A 9,277-nucleotide genomic window follows, 5' to 3' on the forward strand; every position below is an offset into this window, starting at 1 on the left:
ATTCCACAAATGCTGAGAAATATGTACTATATTGAACTTGGAATATCAATTGAAAATGAAGGTCTCACAGACCCAAAGGAAGCTCATGTGTAGCTATGATTCATTCTATTTTATTAATATTATCTATATGGAATGTTAATGCTTCTGAAAAAAATAAGGAATGTGAGTGGACACTCCACTCATGGGACATCATAAGGAACAATTAAACATCATTTGTCCATAAGAAGAAATGGAGTGTCCAGAAGAAACATTGAACATTCCACAATTCTTCCAAAAAAATATTCAATATTAATTCAAATTATATTAAAGAATGAAGTGTCCACTAAAAACATTGAACATTCCACAATTCTTCTAAAAATATATTCAATATTAATTCAAATTATAAATACTTATACTCACTAATATTATCTATCAACTCATTTAAAAGAAAAAGAAAAAAAATCCCATACCCATTTGATAAGAGTCGATTCTAATTAAATGCCGTACCGATTCTAATTAAATGTAGTACCCATTCGATAAGAGTCGATTCCAATTATTATCAATATATCTCTGAAAACCTAAATATGTTGCTTCCCCTCACCATATTTATAAAAAGATAATTTATTTTTCTTTTAATATAATAAAATTGTTAAAATTTAAAATAAGCTTTTAAATTGTATAGATAAAAACTTCCTTGACCAAGGTAAAAGACTTACTGGACTTATTTTTCTTAATATTAATTAAAGACTTAATTGTTCTTCGTATCCTATTTTAGTATTTGCTTCTCTCGTAACAAATTATATTTTCAACGAGGTTTCCTTCTACTGAGGAAAATAATTCTTGAAATTAGTCCTCAATCTCTATGTAAGTTGTTCATATAGAAATTCTCTGCAATACTCTTTTACAATTCCTTTGGAGTAATACTCATTCGATTTTTTTCCCGGGTTTAATTTCCTACTTAGCTTGTGTTTCTAACAAGACTCTCTTTCGTTTTGTTGGATAAGGTTGAAAAAATTATAATTTCAATTGGGTTCCCTTCTGCGGAGTTGACAATAGATTCTCCGATTTTTCCTGAATAACCACACAACCAGTTAATCTAAAATTCTCTGCAACACTCCTTTGCATGTCTTTTGGGTTTAGTTTCGTATTTACTTCCTATTTGTAACAACTCTGTTTATATTTGTTGGATATAAACGAGAGAAGTAATACACGAAGAATTTACAATTCAAAAGCTTATGTTCTTAAATAGTTTTAATATAAGGCTGGAGTGCATAACAGGGACTTCCAGAAGGTCAGCTTTGGTATGAGGTTTGAGGGACTATCAAGCTCAACTTTTAACTGAAAAATTTAGTGTTGGAACTGCGTTGTACAATCGCTGGTATGGCCCGGGAAATGCATTTCCAGCGCATGAAATGTGTTTCCAACATGTGCGATGTTTCAAGGATGTACAACACACGTTTCTGGAAACGAGCCTGCTATGGTCCCGTACTGTAAGTTTCTTGGAACACAGGTGGGAGGACTTGATCCACTGCTTCGTCTATGCAAACCAACCATCAACAAAAAAAGAACAGGCTTCTCCAGCTAAAAGTAGCTTCCACTACAACAAAGGCCTTGATCTAGACAAATAGACTTATGATTCCTTTCCAAAAATGTATGAGGCTTCATAGAGTTTGCTGAGGCAATACTGTGTGAGGGAACATCTGGCCAAGATTACCAAGTGCAGTGCCAAGATTACAATTTTTTCTTTTACTTGTTATGCCTGTCCTGAGTCGGATGAACTAGAATCATTTACTGTGCTGTCTATATCATCTTCACAAGGAGAATCTGCAAATCTAGGTCAGTGAAAGTACATAAACATTAAAAATAAAACCATACAATACTTGCTTATTTCTGCTCATCTATCAACTCATAATAGCGACATTAGCATTCTGTGAGAAATCATTCCATAAAAGGCTATACTTGAATCTCTTTCCTGCTTTATTTCTTCTTCCAAACATTCTATATTGTGCTTGCTAATGCCAGGTTTCGGCTTGAAATCAGTTTTGCCGCAGCAACACTTTTATTGTGCTATATCCACCTTTAAAGTCAAAATCTACATGCTTCTCCTAAATATATGTAAGCAAAATAATGAAATAGCAAAGATCTATTCAATGTTCTCTCATACCCAATAATGAAAAAACTATTTGCCAAAGTGGGCATTTGAGAATTCGATCGCGAATGCCCAGAACCCGCAGCCTTCCGACCGCAAGCCTGCAAGTAGTACAGTGACGGTGCGGTGCCACTCTGGGTTCCAGACAGCCGAAACAAAATAAATGAAGGGGGGAAACTATGCCTATTACCATCTGAAATATAAACCCTATTTGTTCGATGATTTCTAAGTCTCAGATTTCCAGAACAACTCAATCCAATCAAAATAAATGAAGGGGGAAACTATGCCTATTACCATCTGAAATATAAACCCTATTTGTTCGATGGTTTCAAGTCTCAGATTTACAGAACAACTCAGTCAAAACAACAATATGTGCATTATGATCCAAACACACACAGAGGAAAGGGTCATAAAAATGCACACCAGAAACATAACCCATCCGATAAGATAGAAATAAATTGACCCAACAGCTCGAACACAATTTCTCTTTCTCCATAATCTTCTACGACAACAACTAGTTTCATAACCGGAAATTCGCTCTTTTTATCATGTGTTCTATTAAAGAAATGGGGAACCAGATGGATTAATCCATTCTATAAAATTTTAAGCTGCTTTGCAATAGTTTTACCTTTAATTTTTCATTAATAATTCACTGAAAATGTGGAAACAAAAGTAAGATCAGAATCTGCGCCCAACAACTGTAGATCAGACGAGGTTTCGAAAGAATATGCAGATGGTGGTCTCCTCTTTACCGGATGCCATTTGGGATTGCGTGTGCAGGAAGACAGCAGAGCACTGGAGGAGACATTCTTCTACTATCCACTTAAGTGGACTGAATCTCTGTTTCCACCGGCAGAATATGGTGTGCTTTTACTCTGCCGGTACAAAGAGATAACAGGAAGCAAGAATGCACCTCTGCAGCTCCTCAGAAGAAGAATGCGGAAGAAATAGAAGACCCCGGTGCTCTGTTGTCCTCGGCACCACGCAAACCATAATGGAATCAAATTTCTCCCACGCCGCTGGAGCTTTGCAAACTGTTCACTGATTCTTCTGAATACTGGCAGCGTCATAACTCATCTCTTTCTTAATATTCTTCTCACACTCGACACTGTTTATTCTGAATACAGGCACCGCAGGCTTAATCCTTCAAAATGACAAACTATTCACATCGGCCCACCTATCTCTGAAAACCTTTACATAGATCTGTGCAATGAAATACAAAATCAAAAGTATCTCATATTTATAGTAACAGGATAGCTCATTTCAAGTGGGTCTAATTTACATTTTTTTAATTGGAAATCAGCAAAAATACACTGAAACGCTAATTTATTGGACAAATCTATTTAAAATTTATTTAAAATGTTTAATTTTGTAACAATAACTCAAAGTACAGGGATAGGTTATTACAAATGGGGAAGAACATGGTCCAACTCCCACATTTTATTGGAAAACAATAAAATACATTGGAACAATAATTCTTTGAAATAATATATTTCTATGTTCAAAATATGCTCAAAAAGAATGTTGTGTTCTATTTAGTAATATAAACAATAAAATACATTGGAACAATAATTCCTTGAAATAATATATTTGTATGTTCAAAATATGCTCAAAAAGAATGAATGATGTGTTCTATTTAGTAATATTGTCCCATTTTTATGGTGATGGAAAAACGTGATTCACACATTTTATTGGAAAACAACATAATACATTGGAAGAATAGATTTCTATCTTAAAATTTTGCTTAAAAAGAAATTGATGTGTTCTATTTAGTAATAATATCACATATTTATAGTGATGGGATAACTTATTGCGAAGAACGTGGGTCCAACAACAATTTTTGGAAAACAACAAAAATACATTGAGACACCAATTCACGAGAAGAATCCCATATTTATGCTAATGGGAATAACGTGGGTCCAACAATAATTTTTATCAGAAATCAAAAGAAAACATTGAGACACAAATTGGTGAGAAGAATATATTTCTATGTTCAAAAATTGTTTGAAAAGGTATTGATGTGTGTGTTCTATCGGTAACGTAGATCCAATTCACTTTTTATTGGGAAAAAACTAAATACATTGGAAAACTAATTATCAAAAGAGTACAATTCTATGTTCGGAAATTGTTTTGAAACGGACTAATGAGTTCCATTTAGTAATAGTATGCCATATTTATAATAACATATAGGTTATTGCAAGTTGGGAAAAATTTATTGGAAAACGATTAAAATACATTGGAACACTAATTCATGGGAAGAAATAAATTGTTTAAAAAGAGATTGATGTGTTCCACTCACAAATAGTATCCCATGTTTACAGTAATGGGATGTGGGTCCAACTCACACTTTTTATTGGAAAACAATAATAATACATTAGAACACTAATTCAATGGAAGAAAAAAATTTCATAAAAAGAGATTGATGTTTTCAACTCACCAATAGTATCCCATATTTATAGTAAACGTATCACTTATTACGAGTTGCGAAGAATGTGGGTCGAACTCACACTTTTTCTTGGAAAACAACAAAAATACATTGGAATACTAATTCATCAGAAAACTAGATTTAAATTTTCAAAAATTTGTTATTCCATGTGAGTTGAGATGCCACCTACCATTTTCTTTGAAAACAACAAAAATACATTGGAATACTAATTTATGGGAAAACTAAATTTAAATTTTCAAAACTTTATTATTACAAGTGAGTTGATGATACTAATTCATCAGAAAACTAGATTTAAATTTTCAAAAATTTGTTATTCCATGTGAGTTGATGATGCCACCTACCATTTTCTTGGAAAACAACAAAAATACATTGGAATACTAATTGATGGGAAAACTAAATTTAAATTTTCAAAACTTTATTATTACAAGTGAGTTGATGATGACACCTACCTCACAATGCCTCATTATTAAAACAATAATACATTGAAGAAATACATTTCTTCACATTATCTCTAACAACATAGAGAACCATTCCACTAAATCCTCTGGCCTTTCTTATGATGTGCTTGAAATGATTCATTGTTTTCGCTTTTAGAATTTTTTAGAGATTGTAAATAAATTAATGTATGATATGTATGAAAGTAAGTGAGTTACTCAACAAATTCTGAAAGTTTCTACATAGACTATTCGTTATGTTAAAATATAATTTGCTTACAAAAACATTGAAGTAGAAAGTGAGATAGACCTTCGCTTGCAAGTCTGCGGTCAAAACTAGTGAGCCATTCCATTTGGGTCATTACCAATTTACAATTAAATTTTACACATCCTCATACCACCCAAATGTGACAAATTTAATTCCAAATTAGTAATGCCCAATGTTCTACCTCCACCTAGGATGACCAACTAATTTTGGCTGCAAACCTCTAAATATTACATTGATTATAAAATCTCATACATGTTATAAAATTTGATCGAGAAAAAAATAAAATTAATATAAGTATTATACTTTTTTTTTTTTTTGTAAGGCTGGGGTGGGACTCTCCGATTTACATGTCCATTATGTACCCCTCTACGGGGGCAGGGTAGCCCAAGATTTGAACCCAAGACTTCCGGTTCGGTGAGACTTCATTTCCACGGCCCTTGCCGCTTGAACTAATATAATTATTATACTTTAATTCCTTTTAATAATTTATTTTATTTTTATTTTATATAGAAATTAGTTAACATTATATTTGTAGAGCAAAATCTTGTCATCTTTCATGCAAAACCTTGGATCGGGTAAATGTGTGTATGATGCTCATGTGGGTCTTTTCTAAACACACTTTATAGAGCATATAAGAATAATTCATACTACTTAGTTTGCTTTTGTTATCCTAGTTTCACTTCATAGCTTTAAGTTCAACATTGTAATTTTTTATTATTCAAAAACATTTAGGGCATTGATAGTTGGATTGTGAGCACTAATTTGGAAATATTGAATAATAACACTAATAGTCATACTACCAGTGCTAGTTTTACAATTGTCCAAAAAAAGCGTTGACAATGAGATTATCAATGAGACTTGTAAAATTGATTTATTTTTATGTCAAAATCAAAGTCAAGACAACTCACATGTCAACAAAGGAGCAAACACATGATAAAGAGAGCACTGGATAAATGAATGGTGACATGTTGTTTCATGACTTCACATTGGAATATTTTTGCCGCTGGATTTGGTTTGCTGCAACATGAGTACCAACCTAAGGGCACTATTATTTTATTGCATTCCTTTGAAATAAGTTGCAAACCATTCATTGTCATATATAATATTTTTTTTAATATTATTTCATTTCTTTAAAACAAGTTTCATATCATTCACTACCATCTATCTAATTGATCTCTCTGAGAAAAGAAAAGAAAATCAATGACAAGTGACAAGTGAGTTGCCGCAATTACCCTTGACCTCTAACAACCACTACTAATAATAATGCTCCACAAAAATGACTAGTGAGTTGTTGTAATGGTGACCTAGATAAGTGTCATAGTGGAAACTAACTGGTTACCGTTGCGGCAACTCTCTGGAACAACATCCCAGAGCAACATTTCTGAGGAAAAATACATATAACTTGTGATTTACAACTCTAAAGATAATTTTTAAATTCGATACCAAAGAAAAAGTAAAATTACCTCTCCAAATGGTCACCCTGTCTCACTTGGTAGAAGAGAAATGCGCTCGACAACATTGTTGGAAACAATAGGAAACTCGCCCTCTGAAAATAGTGGGCGACCCAGATAAGTGTCATAATAGCAACTCATTGGTCACCATCGCGGCAACTCACTTCTCACCCTTGTAGAGAATAATAGAACAACATATTGGAGTAAAAATTCTCAGGTAAAATGCATATAATTTGTAATTTGTAGCTCTAGAGCTAAATTGTAAATTCTAGAGCTAAAATATAGTAAATTTACCTCTACAAATGATCACCTTGTCTCACTTGGCAGAAGAGAAATGCACTCAGTAGGATTATTGAAAATAGTACGAAACGTTACCTCTAAAAATAGTAGGCAACCCAGATAAGTGTCGTAGTGGCAACTTAGTGGTCACTGTTGTAGAAAATCACTTGCTGTTGTTGTGAAAACTCCTAGAACAACATCCTTGAGCAAATATTCTCAAGAAAAATGAATATAATTTGTAATTTATAGCTCTAGAGCTAATTTGTAAATTTTAGAGCTAAAAAAGCAATAAATTTTCCTATGCAAATCGTCACCCTGTCTCTCTTGGCAGACGAGAAATACACTCAACAGGATGCTAAAAATAGTAGGCAACTCTCCCTCTGAAAACAATAGACAACAATAGGCCTTTGGGAAAATCTATGAAGTCCACCTGCAACTCTCCCCTGTTTTTCTCTCGCTCGATGGAACTCTCCCCTGTTTCAATGGAATGGTTGTACTCGTAGGTTTCCTCTTGATGGAATGGTTGCACTCTCCCCTGCTTCCTCTCAACAAAATGGTCGCACTCTCCCTTGTTTCTTCTCGAGGAAATGGTTGCACTCTCCCCTGTTTTCTCTCCTCAGTCGACAGAATGAAAGGTTGTCTCCCTCTCCCGTGTTTTGAAGTGAAATGAATGTAGAAAAATTTGACTGTACGTGGCATTATCTGACCTACCACGTGCGATTGGATTTGAGGATTTACAAACATTTACGGTCATTTAATCCCCACCCTCCTCTAGTTAATGGGGTTAATTGTTGATGGATATTGGTGAATTTTCATATTCAAATTTGAAATCCATTCGAAATTGAAGTCCTCACTCCTATCCCTTTGTATACATATCGTACTTCACCATTGGTGCAGATAGGCTACTTGTGACTTCGGCGAGTGTGTGGTTGAGTACCTTCGATGAGCTGTCGTGTCATAGCTGGTGTGGAATTGGGTGTTGCACGATGAAACTTGAAAAAATCATTAAATGACAATGACATTTGGACATAGATATGTCGGTGACTATAGATAAGAATTTGTGCCCAACAAGTGTAGATCATAGGAAGCTTCAGAAGAAGCTGTAGGTGGTGTTCTACTCTTTACCGAATGCCATTTGGGATTACGCGGTGCGGGAAGACAACAAAGAATTGGAGGAGACATTCTTCTAATATCCACTTAAACTTCTAGCTACTAGAGGTGTTGAAGTGCGTGTGCATCCTGTTAAGTGGATTGAATCTCTCTTTCCACCAACAGAATCTGGCGTTTTTTACTTTTCCGGTCCAAAGAGATAATAGGAAGCAAGAATTCACCTTTGGAATCTCCTAAGAAGAAGAATGTGCAAGAAATATAAGAAGAATGCCAAACTTCGGTGCTCTATTATCCTTGTTCTCCACACAAACCATAATGTTAGAAAAAAGGAAGAAGAATGTCGAAGCCAATGGAATCAAATTCCTCCCATGCCACTAGAGCTTTGCAAATTGGGCACTGATTCTTTTGAATATAGGCAGTGTGATAACTTATCTCTTTTTTCATATTCTTCTCACACTCTCAACAAACATTCAATTCTACTGTCATATACTACTAGAAAATGTTATTCATAAACATCCATTTCTATGGGCCCTCCAGTAAGAATTTTCAACATCTTTTATTGGAAACCAACAAAAATATATTGAAACACTAATTCATCTTTCCATGTTCAAACCTTACTTAAAATTTTGAATTTGCTAACAATATCTCAAAGTACAGGGATAGTCTATTACAAATTGGGAAGAACATGGGTCCAACTCACACATTTTATTGGAAAACAACAAAATACATTGGAACACTAATTCATCCAAATAATAGATTTCTATGTTCAAAATTTTCTTAAAAAGAGACTAATGTGTTCCATTTAGTAATAGTATCTTGTATTTATAGCCATGAGATAGCTTATTACAATATGGGAAGAACGTGGGTCCAACTCACACATTTTATTGGAAAACAACAAAATATATTGCAACAATAATTCATCAAAAGAATAAATTCCTATGTTCAAAAAATACTTGAAAGAAAATTGATGTGTTCCATTTAATAATAGTATCAGATATTTATAGTAATGGGATAGCTTATTAGAAGTTGCAAAAAACATGGGTCCAACTGACAATTTTTATCAAAAAACATAAAAATTACATTGAGACACTAATTCATCATAAGAATACATTTCTGTGTTCAAAAATTGATTGAAAGGGTATTGATGTGTTAAATTGGGTA

This window comes from Pinus tabuliformis, chromosome 2_2 (genome assembly GCF_031772625.1).
Source record: "Pinus tabuliformis cultivar Carrire ecotype Pingquan chromosome 2_2, CPIR1, whole genome shotgun sequence".
Lineage (NCBI taxonomy): Eukaryota > Viridiplantae > Streptophyta > Pinopsida > Pinales > Pinaceae > Pinus > Pinus tabuliformis.